This window comes from Mastomys coucha, unplaced genomic scaffold (genome assembly GCF_008632895.1).
Source record: "Mastomys coucha isolate ucsf_1 unplaced genomic scaffold, UCSF_Mcou_1 pScaffold22, whole genome shotgun sequence".
Taxonomy (NCBI): domain Eukaryota; kingdom Metazoa; phylum Chordata; class Mammalia; order Rodentia; family Muridae; genus Mastomys; species Mastomys coucha.
This window is the reverse complement of record NW_022196905.1, coordinates 14,264,380-14,281,412: the sequence shown is the minus strand read 5'-3', so window position 1 is coordinate 14,281,412 and position 17,033 is coordinate 14,264,380. Positions and strand designations below refer to the sequence as shown.

Below are 17,033 nucleotides of genomic sequence, written 5' to 3'. Positions count from 1 at the left end.
GCCAAAGGGCTGAGTCCTGTGGTACTACAACTATCCTGAAAACCTCTGTTTTCCTGGCTAACTCCTGCCATTGAGCCCCATAGGTCCTAGTAATAGGGTGCCCATATTTTGCTTCTAAAAAAGAGTTGGAGAGATAGCCTGGACCTACTACAATATAGAAATCTGTTCAACCTCTAGCTTGAAGCCCACCCTGTACTGATGGCACAGCCAACATAACCTCCCTCCATCATTCCTTTCAGACTTCAAATGTTCTTCTTTTCTTAACATGTCCAGAGCAGTCCCTAGCATCATGTGTGTATGCGTATGAGCACCTGTAGTTCACAGACACTCCAGGTAGACATGTCTTTGCTTAAATACAGAGAGGTTTGAAGCCTGTTTCAAATTGATGGTGAATCACCATTCTCTGTAGACTGTATTTCAAAGAGGAAAAAAAAATACAAAAAATAATCTCAGCATATTTAGGCCACATTAACTATGTTCCAGTGTGCTGCTTATCTGTTTAAAGACAATTTTCTGGATGAGGCAAGACAAAATATTCAGTAGCATAGCAACATAAACAGAAAGAGCTAGCATTGCTACATATTTTTCTCTTGGGCTGGATCACAAAGTACTGGCAAGAAAAAAAGCAGACAGCCCTGGCCTAGTCCTGCTGAGGTCACCGTGGCCAGTGTAGTGTCCCGTGCACATGCTGTAGTGTCAGAAGCACTGTCCCAATTTCCCAGCCAGGAACTTTTCTCCCCTTGGTGCTGGAGGCGAAACACTAAGTTTCACATACTGTCTAACACTGAATTACACCCCCAACCCCACGGTCATGGCCCTAAAGAGAGCTCTTCTTTTGTATATGACCCACAAGAACATAAATAAAATGTTATATGGAAAGTTAAAGTTTAAACTTCCTTTCCAATTTATGTTACGTCTGTCAATGGCCAGAGATGTTAGCAAAGTAATTTGGACCTTTTTGTTCAAGATATTTTGCATGGGCTTTGTCCTATTCAAGGTGAGTCACTAGGGTCTCTAGGCATTATACAGAGATAAAAGAACATATACTGTAGTTACAGTAATGAGGCACGCATCCCAGCTTGCCCAATTAGTAACTGAGGGATTGGAGCCACCTGCACCTCTGCCCTCTTGTTGGTACCACAGACCTAACCATCTTTTTTACTTTAAGGCACTGGTTCTCAACTTTTCCAGTGCTGTGACAGTCTAATCCAGTCCCCCATGTTGTGGTGACTCTCAGCCATAAAATTATTTTCATTACTAGGTCACACCTACAATTTTGCTACTGTTATAAATCATAATATAAATTTCAGTGTTTTCTGATGGTCATAGACGACCCCCGTGAAAAGGTTGTTCGACCTCTGAAAGGGTCGTGACCTACAAGTTGAGAACTACTGCTTTAGGGGATGTTGACTCTGTGAGGTCTGTGAAGTCCTGGACACATATGTATGGGTGGTTATTCGGCAGCTTTCTCTTCTTTAGTGTATGTGTTCCCTGCAAAAGCATGATGCTTTCTGTCACCTCACATGATGCCTGTTTGTGCCAGTAGAAACAGGAATGGCTTATCCTGTCATTTTATGACTGCTCAGATCAGCTAGTTATTAAACTGTATTTAAACTGTATTTAGATAACTATCAGCAAATGCCTTCACTAGCTTACTATCTTGTCTCTCTTTAAGACCTTAAAGTAACCTCTAGTGGATGACAGTGTGGCTCACATGATACTAGGAGTTCTGACATCTACAAGTGAACCTGTCTGTTTGGTTAGTTGGTTGGTTTTTCTTTTGTTTTGTTTTTCTTCTGTATTTGCCAGTATCAAAAATACTGTGTACAAATGGCTTTTACTTTTTCTTTTTAAATTCCCTTTTTCAGTTAAGTGCAGCTCAGCTCAGCTCATGGTCTGGGAGATCTTCCTGTCTGACCAGAATGTGTCACTACACTTAGACCAGGAGTCCTCAGGCTTGGGTATCTTATCTCCCCTGGAAGCCAACCCTCTGGCTACCTGACCAATCAGTCATCATTTCTCCTCCTGAAGAATGACAAACATTTGACATCACGGGCTTTCCCGCTACCACTGTTTAACCATTTAGTCACCTTTCCTTTTTTTCTGAACATTGAAGGAATCCCTTCAGTCCAACCACCTTCAATCCAGGATGAGGCAGGGGGAGATTTGATGCAGAACATGGCACAGAATGGTGGATGAGAAGATATTTTGGGGGAGAATAAAATCAAGTATTTCTCAGAATGTGCACTTGTTGGCATGCTTGTATAGGGGATGCCTCCACAGTGAGTAAGTCAAAGGGACCCCCAGTTTGTTCAGCTTCCAAAATCTGCCAACAGGAATTTGAATGCACCTTGTTTGATATGCTTCTTTCTGAGCTCCGTTTGCCCTTCCCTCACAGGCACTGTGCACAATCAGCATGCCTCATGGCTGCTCCAACAGCCTTCAGGCATGGGTACAGAGGTTGTTAAGTGCTGGCTTATTTATGGTTTTTAATTCTTCCGGAGTGTGAGTCTGCTTTCTGTCATTCCTGTCACATGTGGGCTCCTTGTGAGGTTCATACTATCTTCTCCGTGAGAAAAGAAAGACTGCCCCAAATCCACACACCTTCTCAGACTCTGAGTCATGTTTCAAATCATCTGTTTTGACAGTAAGTTCCATTATGGATCCAGTAAGAACTTCTGGAGGATCAGTTTCAGCCTGTGACTTGATTTTTAATTCCGTTCCTGGTTGATCATTTACCCTGGGGTGTTAATACCCCCCACTCCATTCTAGATGTCTTGACTAAGAACTGAAAGTTGTGACAAAGTTTAAAACAAACACTGGCTCACTATGGGCTTCCATAGTTAGCTCATGTCAGAAGCAAAATGTGTAAGTGGTGATGTCACACTTTCTCTCCAGATGAAAGGCATGGGAAGTTTTTCCAGAAATATTTTTTGCAGATAATACAGATTTTTAAAAATCACCTAACTTTTTAAAAACTTCTCCTTTTTGCTCCACATGTCTTCTGCTTTTAATCTCTATGTATAATATTAAAAAACGTGTAATGTTTCTAATACATATCTTAACATCAAGGGACATTTTTAATCAACTAGATTTACTGGCAATGTCAAGATTATGTTGTCAAATTAAGAAATGATGTATAATCTATCAGTCAAAAAAACTAAAGAGTTCTTCTGGGAAGGTCATTTTAAAAAATGTATTTCCATTCAGAAATTTCATCCAAAATTAAAGACATGTTATTTTAGAGCTCTGTTCTGGAAACCGTTGGCTATAACCATCATATTAGTGAAAAATCAAGAAGGAAATTTCAAGAGACTTTCTTCCAGTGCCACTAAACACACTTTGTTTGTCAAGTGCTTCAAGATTTTAAAGAGCAGGTGTAGGTAGCCGAACAGAAGGCATAAGTGTGTGGGAAGCACAAAAGGGCCACCCTTGGAGGAATAGATCACATGATCCACTCTGTATTCTTCCCCAAAGACTAACCAGTGCAGAAGCAAGAGCTAAAAGACACATACTCTTTAGGAACACCACAGGAGCCTGGAGAGATAGCTCACAAGAGTAGATGGCAAGCACCTTTTTCTCCTGAGCCAAGTTCAAACCTCAGGACACACATGGTAGGAGTGGCCTGCCACAAATTGTCCTCGGACCTCCACCTGTGCGAACTACGTCTCTCCAACACACAGTACAAATAATAAATGAACAATCAAATGTTTAAACTTTAGTATCAGGTCAGGACACTGTCTCTGCTAACCCTGACAGTAGTAGGTGTGCTTCTTGCCCTGTTCCTATGTTATGCAAAGAACCCCTCCTCTTAGCACCAGCAACCATGACCTTTTGCTCTGGACCTTCCCTTTTATCAGCTGTCTTGTAAATGTCACCACTGAGGAACAAGCTCTTCTGTAGCACAAACAGTTTATATTTAATTTCAGAATATAGCCACTGTGGAATACACTTAGAAACAACAGCAAACAATATATTTAGGATGAATTTACTAATCTGATTCTCCCCCCACCCCAATTAAATTCTATTTATGTCATAAGTTATAATGACTGTGTTCTTCCTGAATCTTAAGAATACATCCTTTGGACTTCATGACATTGAGCTACCTGAAGCCTGCATCCTGGTCACAAGTTTGCTTAGGAGGCAGATCTCACCACAGTGGTGAGAAAAGAGCCCCAGCAGCCTCTCAGGCAATCACAGCTGCTGTCTCTGGCAAGCTCTGAGCTACACCATGTTCTCTGGGATCAGAACTCTTTATTTTTTTCTTCTTTCAGTTGGTCTGCAAATAGGATTCTACAAAAACCCATGCACATCAAGTCTCCAAATCAGAATTTGCTGAGCTAAAAAGAGCACTAAATGAGATGGGCTGGCTTTCAGTTGGTGGGAATGCAATCTATAACTACATAACAGTCCTTTACAAAATAAGCAAGCAGACTCACTGGGCATTTCCATTCAACTGGAAATATCCAAGCTTATTTAACTCAATTAATTGTTCTTGTCCATTTTTTACAGCCTAGCCATTGTTCATTAGCAATTAGTTATGAATGGCACATTTGGTATGGAAACATCTCATTTGAGGTGTTACTGAGGTTTATTTTGAACATTCAGTTAGCTTTGTTCTATCAGCTTTAAAAGCATTACAATCCATCTTATCCAGAGCTTAAGAAATGTTCCATACAACTTACCTTGCTAAAATTTTGGACTGGGACAAAATCCTCACCATAATGGTAACAAATATCAAGCAACTATACTCAAAACCCAAGAAAGCCTTGCAGGTTCCTTTAATGAGTCACAACACATAAAGATATTAATATGAAGGCTCCATGCTACCAGCAAATGCTAATTTACTTGACAGACAAAATCTTAACAAGCATTATGTTATACACCTTGATTTAAGTGATTAGGACAATAAGGTTTAGGTATGGGATGAGGAGTGGCTGGGAGAGGATGAAACGGGAGGAGGATGAAGACTGGACTGTAAATAAAGAATAAAAAATTTTACAAAGTTTTTAGGAAAGTGTATGATCCAGATTGTACAACTAATGTTGAGAGAAAGACTTTCCATTTTAATTTTTGTTAGTGGGTATGCCTAATGCAAGCGCGCGTGCACACACACACACACACACACATCCTTTGTCTATTAGAGATGAGTGAGCTGGCCTGTTCTCATTGCTTCAATTATGTTCTGTCTCCCAATAATTCTCATGACAGCAACTTGGGCTTCAAGTGACCCAGTCTAGTGACGTTCAGAAGGATATATTCCTAAGCCTCAGGAAGAATGTAGCTATGTCTGATCTATGGTGTAATTAATTCATTAATGTTAGAGCTCTGTATGAATCTTCCAATGCTCCTTGCAATAAACCCCTATTAAAACATGATCCTTGCTTCACACAGAAGCCTCCAGCAAAAGACTTCTGCCTGTTTGAATGCCATTAGTAGATCATGCAGCTCTCCATTCTCCAAGAATTATTTGTATACACATTGTACTGACCCACTTAAACATGTCAGAGCTCTGAGGAACTTCATATAAGGGTTGCACCTTCATAGGTATGCCTGATCCCTGTCACTGACCATCCTATTGTAGTATGTCAGTAAACATGAAGAATAGACAAGGAAAGGAAGAGGGAAACGGCGAACAACTGAGGACACAAGCCAGCATCTGCTTTGAAACTAGAAAACGGAGCTCACTGCAGAGAGAGAAGCGATAACAGCTAAATAAAGTTAGATAAAACTCCACATTAATGCCAATATGTATGTGCCCTTACTGACGACACACACAGTAATGTGTGACTTGAAGAATCACGCGATACTTTGGTGAGATGATTAAGGTTCTACAGTGCATGTTCGGCTCAGCCCTTCATCTCTAGGAAGTCTTGGTAAATGTGACAGTTTGAGTGACTAGTGCTCTTTGCCAGCTGTAGGCTACTTAACATGGTGATGTGAATAGGCCAAGAATCTGCCCTCTGGAATACAGCATTCCTTGATAGTCATTAAGTAAGATTTCTGAGGATAAAAAACATTTATGGCTGTGGGATTGTTTCCTTGGAGACCACAATGGGAACGATGATGCTTTCCTTATTGACTGGCCTTACCTTGGTCCTGTCATTTACACAGAAAGTGAAAATCTGCCCTCTCCTTTGTGTCCTACAGGGAAGGCTGCATATATTCACTGTCACCTGTGCTGTGTCCCTACAGGGATATACATGGGCTATGTGCCTGTGCTGCACACCCTGATTCCCACATCCCCCTTTAATTCTCCCTACAAAACTATGATGTGATTAAATAACACAAGTGTTGACTTTCAAGTGGAACAACTCAGAAAAACTCGCAGCAGGGCAGCTGTGTAGGCGAACAGATCTGAGCCTCCTAGAGAATCCAGAAAACAGCATTCTCAGGAAACACAGGAACTGTGCCAGGCTGCATGACGTCTTCCTCTAGAGTTAGCTTCTAGAAGAGATGCTCTGGAGAGGTGGCTGCTGAGTGGCAGGGCTGCTGTGTCTTTCACCCTGAGGCAGCTGCAAAGAGCTGGAGGCTGTGTCCTGAGCTGGGATTGGAGAGCAGGCTCTGACGCCATCAGGCTCAGTCTTGTTTAGCTAGTAAAGCTTGGCACAATTGTGGTGTTTCTCCAGCTAAGCACTATCTGAAGTGACCCAGTGACACTGTGGGTGTAGAAGAGGGAGGAGGTGGCCAGGGCTGTTGGGGCAAAGTACATGGCAGTCAAGAACGTTTGAGAATAATGGGTGTGAGTCAGAGGCACTCCTGGCTCTCTAGAAACCATGTGGCACTTATCTTGCTCCCATTTTTGATAGGATCTTACATGTTTACATTTGCATATGGGCATACAAGAAGGAAGGAAGGAAGAACTAGGTGGTGGCAGTGAGGATGAGTGCTCCTCCAGTGTTAGGTGACAAAGCTCTGTCCATCAGGCTTCCAGTAACATTTGCCCAGGATACCTTCCCCAAAGCACTTACCAGCACTAGAAAGTTCCTTTTATATTATGATCTTAGATTTGACAACGTCTCCAGAGGGGGAAAACCTGTGCTACTTTATTTCTTAAATGATAAGAAATATACATCAGTTGTACCAAGTCAGCTAAAATACTTTAGCCCACAAAACTGTATACACTTCTCTCTTCCTCCTTCTGTTCTGGACAGCCTGGGGAAATGGGTTTTACATACTGTGATCTGTCTTTACTTGCCTATAAAAAGTTTCACTTAGTTTGGAGACCACATGCTTCCTACAGCTAATGAATGAATTAAGTAATGCCCATGCCAGCCTAGCATGAGTGGATGGATCAGTCTTGATATGACCTGAGTACTATACAAAGCCATAGATTTGGGTTGTCCTAAGAGGGACTGTCATTGAGATGGAACTGAATAGGCAGTACAAGGTCTCTGTGACATCACTTGTCCCTGATCTAGAGCAGTGGACCAGCAGTATAAACAAGAACCGCCTGACCTGTGTTTCCTTACTGGCCTGTTCAATTAGCCGGGGCTTCTTTCTGGACTGGAGTGGGTAAGAACAGAGCACTGGATTCCAAACAATTCACCAGCTATTCTTGCTCTTCTGGATAGCAGGATATTTAGGTGGTTTCAGAAGCCCAAAGAGAATCAAAACCCAGCTGTGTGCATGGAATAGGAGGGAGCAGGTCAGCAGTCTGAGGAGCTGTAGAAGTAGTACTGTGTCCGAGCCCTGCATTAGAGACAGTAGGTGAACAGATGTGTCTCAGTACAGATGTGTCCATGTGGGCTCTGCAGAGCTGTCAAACGGCCAGAGTGTGGATGCTGGAGTGAGGAGAGCTAGAAAAGAACTGTGTGTCCTGAATCTGGGAGAGAAAATGTTGAGAAAAAGAGGCTGGGCTTGCACATTACTTCACGAGAATTAAATCTCGGTCCCATTTACTTTCTACTATTTTGCTTGCTGCTTACTGCTGATTTTCTCAGGATAGTTTTGAATAAAAATACTGTACTGTCACAGGTTGTTTCTGCTGCTATGACTGAACCACCGTCTGGATGATTTATAAAATATAGGATTTTGATCAGCTCAGGGTTAGGTGGCTTGGAAGAGTGAAGGTCAGGAAGCTGCCTCTGGAGAGCACCTTTGTGATAGTCAGGACTCTGCAAAGCCTCACGGCGGTACAGGTAGTCACATGGAAAGAGATGGAGCCAACGGATAGGCAAGACAGCTTTTGTAGCAGAACCACTCTTACGGTAACCAAATTGCCCCTTATTTCACTAACAGATTAATTCACTCCTGAAGGCAGGTCCTTGTGACTCAATCAGTTCTTACATGTCCTCCCCTGGTGTCACCATTTAATGCTTCTAAGTGGGCATTAAATTTTGATGGAGACTTTCAAACCACACTGTGCGCTCTCGTTTGCTGATTGTGGAGAATTTTTGGTGGCCTTCTGACTTTGTGTGCGAGGAATATGCTTGCCTTGCTTGCTTTTTACTGGCTATTATTTTCATAGAACCTCAAAACCTGAGTAGGAAAAGGAAGTGAAGCCAGGAGCTTGTGAGAAAGAAATGCATGTGCTTCTAAGAACTCCAACAAAGCTGAAACAGGCATGCAGCCAGGACAGGCATTTGTGCATTCAGGGTTCTTTATATAGTCTGTGTGACTGCTTCTCTACAAGTAGTATATAGCTCACTTTCAATCTCTTGACACAATCATTTGCCAGATAAAAGAATTTTATCACGAAAGTGATTGCCTATCATGAATTATGCTTTTGGCTCTCATGTTTTCTCTAGAAGCTTTTGTTTTGTTTTGTTTTGTTTTTGGTTTGTGTTTTAGGTTTAAGTCTGAAGTTCTTTCCTTTTTAAATCTCTAAGCAGTTACATCATGGTGCACGCTTTTGCCATGATGCCCAGTTGCTTTGAAAAGGCCCCTGTTTTAATGTAAAACGCTGTAAGGTGGTGCTGTGTAATCAGTACCCATCTCTGCTTGTTGTTTCATCCATACAAGATGGGATGCTACCTGTTAAATCACAACACAAGCAGAGCTAGAGGACAGTATGTCACATGCAGGAGGCTGGATGTAGAATGGCCATGCTGTGAGGCCTCATTTACATGTAGAATCTGAAAGGGAGGTCAGAACCCATAGAAGCAGAGAAGCATGGTCCCCAGGTTCTGAGAAGACGCTCTGGAAAGGAAACTAGATTTCAGTTTGCTTGAGGACATACCTTCAAGAGGTCTATAGCAAATCATAGTGACTACAGCCAATAACAGTGTGTTGCAGATCCTAGAATTGCTAATGGAGTAAATAAATATCTTTTTACTATTCCAAAATAAAACAAAAATTATATGAAGCAACACTTATGTCAATTCCACAGTGATGAAAATATCAAAACATCATGTTACATGCCATAAATATAACAATTTAATTTGCCAACTGAAAATAAAATTAGATAAAATAAATATCATCTACCTTAGCGTGGATATAATAAGGAAAAATGTGGAACATTCTTCTCTGTTGAGCCAGGACACAACCCAGTGACCTCAATTATTTGTCAGGAAGGTTGGGTGCCCTGCCCTGACACAAGGAGGCACTTCTCATAGGCACAATTCACATTCACATTCACTCAGCAAAATATAAAGACAAACACACATTTGTGGATCCTAGATGTGAAAGATGTACACTCGATTGCTACACTTCTACAAGAAAAGAGTTTCTTCACACAAAACAACAAATTTGCTTTGGACAGAAAGCATTTGAAATGTGTTCTTGGCAGAACTGTGTGTGCACGGGGAATAGAAATGATTAACAGAAAGTTATTGATTGTGGACTATTGCAGCAAGAGAAGTTATCCATTGAAGTCATCTGCACACAAGACCCACCCCTTAGATGACAGATTCTGGGCTGTTTATTTCTTCATTCACCAGAGGAGCGGGAAGAGAAAGGTATACTAAGCAGGATGATGAGCATCTTTGGCTGGTCCATTCATGCCTTTGGCATGAAGGAATCTTGTCTAGACTAGTTCTAGTTTCCCTTTTCTCAGAGGACTTTGCCCACTTCTGGGACAGGCCAGGTCCAAAGTACAATGTGGAAGAACAAGAGCTCAAGACCTGGGAAGTGACCTATCCCCAAGTACCTTTAATTATATAGAGGTGGGACTGCCTTTTGAACTGTTCTCTGTTGCCACTGGGAAAGCAAGACTCACATCTACTTCCCCTGGCAAAAAGTTCATCTCAGATACACCCGCTTACCTCAGGCTAGAAATGGTCATTTCCACATAGTTCTCAACCCTGATGGAAGGAAGGCAGATTATGAGGCCATTTTGAAAACAGTGATTTTTCTTTTGTTTTGTTTTTTTTTTAATTTCTAAACCTTCCACCCTCATCCCTCACGTAAGAGCATGCTTTGGTGTGTTCTAGTTCATTCTTTGAAGTATTCTGAGCCAGTCAACAGTTCAGAAACAGTTGACATGGAAACTGTTCTATAACATTAGCTTAGTATGGCTTACAAAAAAAGAAAAATTCAACCTAACCAAGTTAAGAAATGTTTTATTACAAAAATCTTTTGAGAATTACATGCATGAGTTTTCTGCATTTATATCATTATTACTCTTCCCTCCCCCTCCATCTCTTTCCATGTCCCCCAATTATTCTCTTTCAAATTCATTACTTTGTAATTAAATATTGTGACATTTCCTCTTCCATGTTGGCATGCTGATTGCAAATATATTGTTGAATGTTCATGGGTGAAGCATTCCTGTACTGCTGAAGGAAAACAGGTATTCTATTCTACTTCTTTTTCTTTCTTTAAATCATACTCATCACAATTCACAGTGACAATGTCACAATACAATGCTGGGTTGAGACTCAGTTTGAAATCCCGTTTCGGTGTGGTCCTTTCTACATCCAGGGTATGAAACTGAGGCTACAGATAGATTCAAGATTAAACCCGAATATGCAAAGTTACAAAAAGGAAAAGCCAATAGTAGAAAAATTACAACATTACACGTGTGAAGGAACTTAGATCTTTCTTCATGCCTCAATGAGCAGGAAGGTAGTTAGTGAACTTTGAACTTCTGTAGAAAATGGTCAGTATTCCCCATTTTCCTTGTTTCTGTTTATATTTTATACTACCTCACATTTCTTTATAAACATCTTTGTTTTCCTTTTGTTTTCCTTGTCTCCTGTCTACCGTTTGCCAGGAACAATCTATTTCCAAGCTAAACTCAGCTGGTGGCATCGAAGAGCTTGGTTAGGTGAAGAGCCACCCACAAAGCAAGACAGCGCAGTGTCTTAATGTATTACCTAACAACTCAGACAAAGGCTTGCTTTCTCCTGGATCTTTGAATGATCACTGTCCAGGTCGCCAGTCTCTTGGTCTGCATATGCAGTAGACCACACACCCCTGTGCCCGGGAGCTCACATCAGTTCCTGCCCGAGACACTGTTTAAATGCCTTGCGTGTATGCAAAATTCTGGGCAGTCATAGTATACTATTCTCTGCAGCTGCTGCCACCAAGTACCATAGACTTTCTGGTCTCAAACAATAGAAATGTATTCTCTCATGGTTTTAGATTCCAGAAATCTAAAATGAATGTGCCATCAGAGCTATGTTTTCTGCAAAACCTAAAAGGGAGGTACACGCTTTTCCAGCATTTGGTGGTGCCAGCAACACTTGCTTTCCTTGCCCTGTAAATGCATCCAGCCTCTGCATTTCTCTGTCTTACAGAGCATTTTCTTATGCGTCTGTTTCTGTGTCCTTACATGGTGTTCTGCTCTCTGAGCATCCATGCATGTGTAATTTCCTCTCGTCATGTAAGAACACCAGCAATTGGGCCTACTCTTATCAAGTGTGGCCTCACTGCAACTTGACTGAATCTTCAAAGACCCTCTTTCCAAATAGCATACCAGAGTTAAGACTTGCCCACGTATTATTAAAATAATTCACGTCACAACACATAAAAGTTTATGCACTCCTTAAAGGCTGATTTTGATGGTATTAGCCTTACAGATATCACCAACATTGTTAAGAAAGCCAGAGCTGATTTCTAAAAGGCATAAAAAACACTGGGTTATCGTGCTTAACAGGGCAGCCTTGACCTCCAGGAAAGGTTTCCTCTGGATAGTCTTTCTGACTCACTCCACCATGGCCTCCCACAGTCCAGAGGGACTGCTGCAGATACCCTGACAGCAATCTGGAACCATCTGAGATACAGTTTATTGGTAAATGTGTAGTGAGAAAAGTACACAAAAGGTCATTGTTATAAAGGCAACAACATTTGCCTCAAGTATAATCAAAGAAGTGCCTCTGTTCTCAGTGTCCTTGGGGGTCTCACAAGGCTGTGGTCAAAGTGTGCTTCCCATCTGGAACTTTTAATTCTTCTCTTAGATCATTCTGGCTGTTGGCAGAATCTTGTTTCCTGAGGTCGTAGGAATGAGATCTTGCTTTTAAAGGCTTCTTCCTGATGCGGTCTCTCCTTCTAGGAAGCCTTGGTCAGCCTTTACTTCCCATCTGATCAAGTAAACCCCAACCAGATTAAATTTACCATTAATTCAAAACTAACTCACGTGGAACCTTAGTTACAGTTTCAAAACTTTAACTTATCTATACTGACTAATCCTGGGAACATTATCTACAAATTTGTGTCAAGTCACATTGAGATATGAACTGGACCAGATCCTGTGTCCTAGTAGTGTTAAGCTCCGAGGCTGTGATAGGTAGGGTTGTCTGAAGTTGGAATGGTCAGAGGATGGCAAAGTCACTAGGAAGAGGTCACAGTGTAACCATGAACTTGGATGCTTGCTTGTGAGAAAATTAAGGAAGCTCACATGGCAGCCTTTTGCCACTGAGGAATCACACCTACAAATCAGCATGAGGAGGCCAAGGAAGTCCTAGCTCACAATTACATCAAGTTTCTATCCAAGCACAGTCACTCTGTTGCTTCTGGGCCTGTGGTGGAGAAGTACAAATAGCAGGAGCCACGTACATGGTGGCCATAAAGCAAAGGAGAGAATAGAAAAGGGGGTTACCACTAATGAGCCTCCCTCCACAAGGCCCTACTTCCAAATAGCACAACAAGATAAAACAGAAAGGCTTTAGCACAGGGGCCTGCCTTGACAGACATTTATTTACATTCTAAACCATTGAGGATGTTGTAAGAGCTGTCGTCAGATGTCTGAAAGGCTGCTCTGAGGTGGGAATTTGATGTATTGGATTTTGGCCACCAAGGAAAGTGGTGTTCAGGCTTCAGGTACCCATCTGTGTTCCTTATTTCCACCTATGGCCTTCCATTCAGGTTCTCCAAATGAGTCATTTCTCTAAATGGCACAGGAGCTTAGCCACATGTCTTCAGCAGTCAGGCACAAAATGATGACTAAATAAACAAAAATTTAACCAAGAAAATGATCCCCTGAAAGAGAGACCAAATCCAGGAGGAGTCTCACGGTCCCTTCTGCACGTCCTCTGCCTCAAGTAGTCAGTGGGCAGAAGGCATGGCATCAGAACCTTCAGAAATGGAGAGTTCCTTCAGCAACCACCATCCTGCCGAAGGGTAAGCAGCTCCACGAACTTTCCTGTGTCAAAAGGGAAAGATGTATATCAGATTGTAGCTAATGGCTTAATCATCAGCAGTATGGGACTCAGTGTCTCAGAGGTTACAGTCAGCCGTTCACTTTTCTAGATGGTCAAATACACGGCATTCATGTAAGCCTCTTTGATTTTCCAAAAACTCGACAGGGCTCCATCCATCCTTTCTAGATGGATGTCTTTGCACACATCCATCTACCCAGAGATTCAGCAAGCATGAAGGAAAGGCTCCTGGGCTTTAGAGCTATGTAGGCACTGGCTCACCTCAAATGCCCTTCGAAGGAAGGGCCCCATGATTCCTGTATATTTGTTCCATTTTGCTGTACTCTAAATGGGAGCATCCCCCACCCCAGCTGATAATATTTTTTTCTGTGATGTCTCAGAAATAGTCTAAAAAGCTAATACTAGCATTACAGTAGCTATGTGTCAAATACTTAAGGTTTACCAGGCTCCGAAATAGAGACTTTTAAAAATGAATTATCTGGGTTTTTCATTGCTTCCTGGTTCCCACACGGATCATTTTATTGCTGAGCAGTTAGCTCAGAGTCATTTCACAGACCTAGTGGTCGGGAACCTCAAACCAGAGAATTCTCACAGCCAGATGGAGACGCTTGGAGACTTAACAAGGTTATGGCTACACTCTTAAGTCTGTGGTAACCTAAAAGAGTGGGTCTGGGAGAGAAAGGGAAGGAGGGAGACACAGAAGGAAAGGGAGGAAGAAGGAGGGGCATGGTGAAGCGTGAGGTGGGGGATGATTTTACTAGCTTAGAGGAAAAGAGCCCTTGAAAGACATACCACTAGAGTATGGGAAAAAATGAAGCCGTGGCTTTTCTATGAGCCAGCTCCTTCCTGGCAGGAGGTTGGACTAAAACCAAGCATAGCAGAGTTTTCTGTTTTCATGGGAGCGGCTGCATAGTGGCTCGCCCTTCCCTTTTCTCCCTTGCACCTCTAAGCCTGGATTTCCTTGCCCTGCTGTCTGTCCCTAGGCTGCTGCGCAGGTAGGTCCAGCTGACCTCTGACTTCTCAAGCTAGGGACTGGCCTCTGCCTGCTCACTCTCCCGGACCAACTCCAGCCGCGCAGTGTCCCTTTGCACACAGCGCTGTCAGAATATGTCTTTGTCTTGCAGTCAGGAAATAAGAAAGCCATGTTTTAGACTATTCAGGAAGTCATCCAGAGTTATAATGGCCCATTATCTGATGGCCAGAGTTTACTTAGCCTTTTTACTATTTCACTACGCAACTGAGACCTGGGAACACAACCTATCCCCACCCCACCCCCAACCTGTCATCACTGCGTGTGTACAGATGGGAACAATCTCCCCCTATCCCACCACGGACCCCTGACTCCACCAGCTGCGGGTGACCTAGGCAGACCCATAAGCCAGGCTCAGCCTTCATAATCAGTATTTCAAGAGGTCTTCGATTTTTATTTTCAGTCTTGCCACCCAAACATGTGCTCTCGTCCTCTTAACTCCTCCTAGCTCATTGAATTGGCCAACATCAGCAAAGGTACTCACTTAGCACCAGGACATCCCTGGTCAAACAGGAACCTACCTACTGGGGTTACACTGTTAGAGGGTGGTTCTCAGAAAAGTGCATTCTGGCTGTAGATACTGTGCTGAAGCAAAAGCATGAGCCTTCTCTTACCAAAGCTTGGCCCACATGCAAAACATTTAAAACATGTGGTAAATGTTTTATTGGCACCTAGGATTTGTGATTCCTAGAATCAAAAATAAGCTCCAACCTTGATTGAAAAGAGAGCCCATACTTTCTAATACGCCATTGTGGTGGTGTGACAGTTTGGAAACCTCCCAACTTGGTTTATCCGGACGAACAAGCACGCACCCAGTTAAGGCCAGCCTCCCTGGCACATTCTTGCCCTGGGCAGACCTGAGTCACAGCCCAGGGAAGCATCCCCAGCCCAGAAAGTAGTATCCTCCCTTCTTTTGCTCTTCTTTCCTTAGTGGAAACAGATGGTAGAGCTCCTAGGGAAATAGAAGAACAAGAAATCATTTTATTTTCCAGTCCATGTTCCAGTCAGCTTACGGCTGACCGAAGGTAGGGTAGACTTGGGGAGGGCCTCTTTATCCAGAAGACCCCAGCAAGAGTCTGCCATCCAGTAAAGGAAAGATGGGTGGCAGGTTTTAGGAGGTGCCTCCTAAACACAGGTGCACACAGCATAGTTAGTAGAAATCCACCAGCGTGCAGTCCCCATGCCTGCATATGCAGTTCCTTTCTAATGAAGCCCTGGCCACACTTGGAGTTGTTCAGATTACATGGGGGTAATTTCAGAGTAATTTTAAAGTCAACCGCCAGGCATCTGTGCTTGTAAATTAAATGCCTGACACATGATTGCGCTGAGGTAATAGTTCATTACAATACAAATTACAGGGGTGTTCCAGTGACCATGCGACCTTTGCAGTCATCTTGACTTTGCCTTTGATTACTGGGGGCAGCCTCCTCCATTCTGCTAATGGAGTTTACTCACGTTATCAACCATTGCTGACAATGGTTTCCTTTTTTTTTTAATGAAGGGCCTTTATGATGAAACTAAAATGTTTTTTCTCTCTCTCTCTTCCTCTCTCTCTCTCTGTCACTCTCTCCCCATCTCTCTGTTTCTCTGTCTCTGTCTCTTTCTCTCTCCCCCATCTCTCTGTCTGTGTCTGTGTCTGTCTGTCTGTCTCTCTCTCTCTCTCTCTCTCTCTCTCTCTCTCTCTCTCTCTCTCTCTCTCCCTCTCTCTCCCTCCCTCTCTCTCTCTTTCTCTCTTTCTTTCTCATCCTTGGGCTCCAAAGCCATCCCTCTCTGGAAGTTGACAGACTTGCCTCCCAGGTCCCTCTGTTTTTGTTCCTCCACACTGCCAGCATTTCTGTCTCTATTTATTTATTTATTTGGCTGGATTTTAATTACAGGATATAAAATTTTTCCTCTCTTGGTTAAAGTTCAACAATTGCTCCCCCCTCAAAAAAAGATACTGTAAAACAGCCAGAGACACTTTTTCAGAGCTCCCATTTCTACACTCACTGTCAGTGCTGGGAGATACCCTTCCAGATTTTTGTTCTGTGGATGTTACATAGAAATATATTTAAATTAAAAATAGAGCTGGAGAGATGGCTCAGCGGTTAAGAGCACTGACTGCTCTTTCAGAGGTCCTGAGTTCAATTCCCAGCAACTACATAGTAGCTCACAACCATCTGTAATGGGATCTGATGCCCCCTTCTGGTGTATCTGAAAACAGCAACAGTGTACCCACATACATGAAATAAATAAATTAAAACTAGAATCAGTTTTAAATATATTCCATACAGATTTGAGTTCATATGATACACATGGTTAGACACTTATTTTTCAAACAATTTCACTTTAGCTGAGACTTATCCCAATTGCAGTACATATAAATCAGCTTCCTTTATCTAGTGGCCGCCCCAACTTCCACACAGCTGTCAGGAACGGGGACTTAGTTTGCTCTGGAATTTTTAGCTAGTGCACAGAGCACT

At 42.5% G+C, this 17,033-nt stretch overlaps 1 protein-coding gene across 1 annotated transcript in view; it reads left to right on the top strand.

Moving 5' to 3' along the window:
* Egfr (epidermal growth factor receptor) overlaps positions 1-17,033 on the top strand; it is a 169,001-nt gene that overhangs the window by 44,342 nt on the left and 107,626 nt on the right. The window lies entirely within an intron of this gene.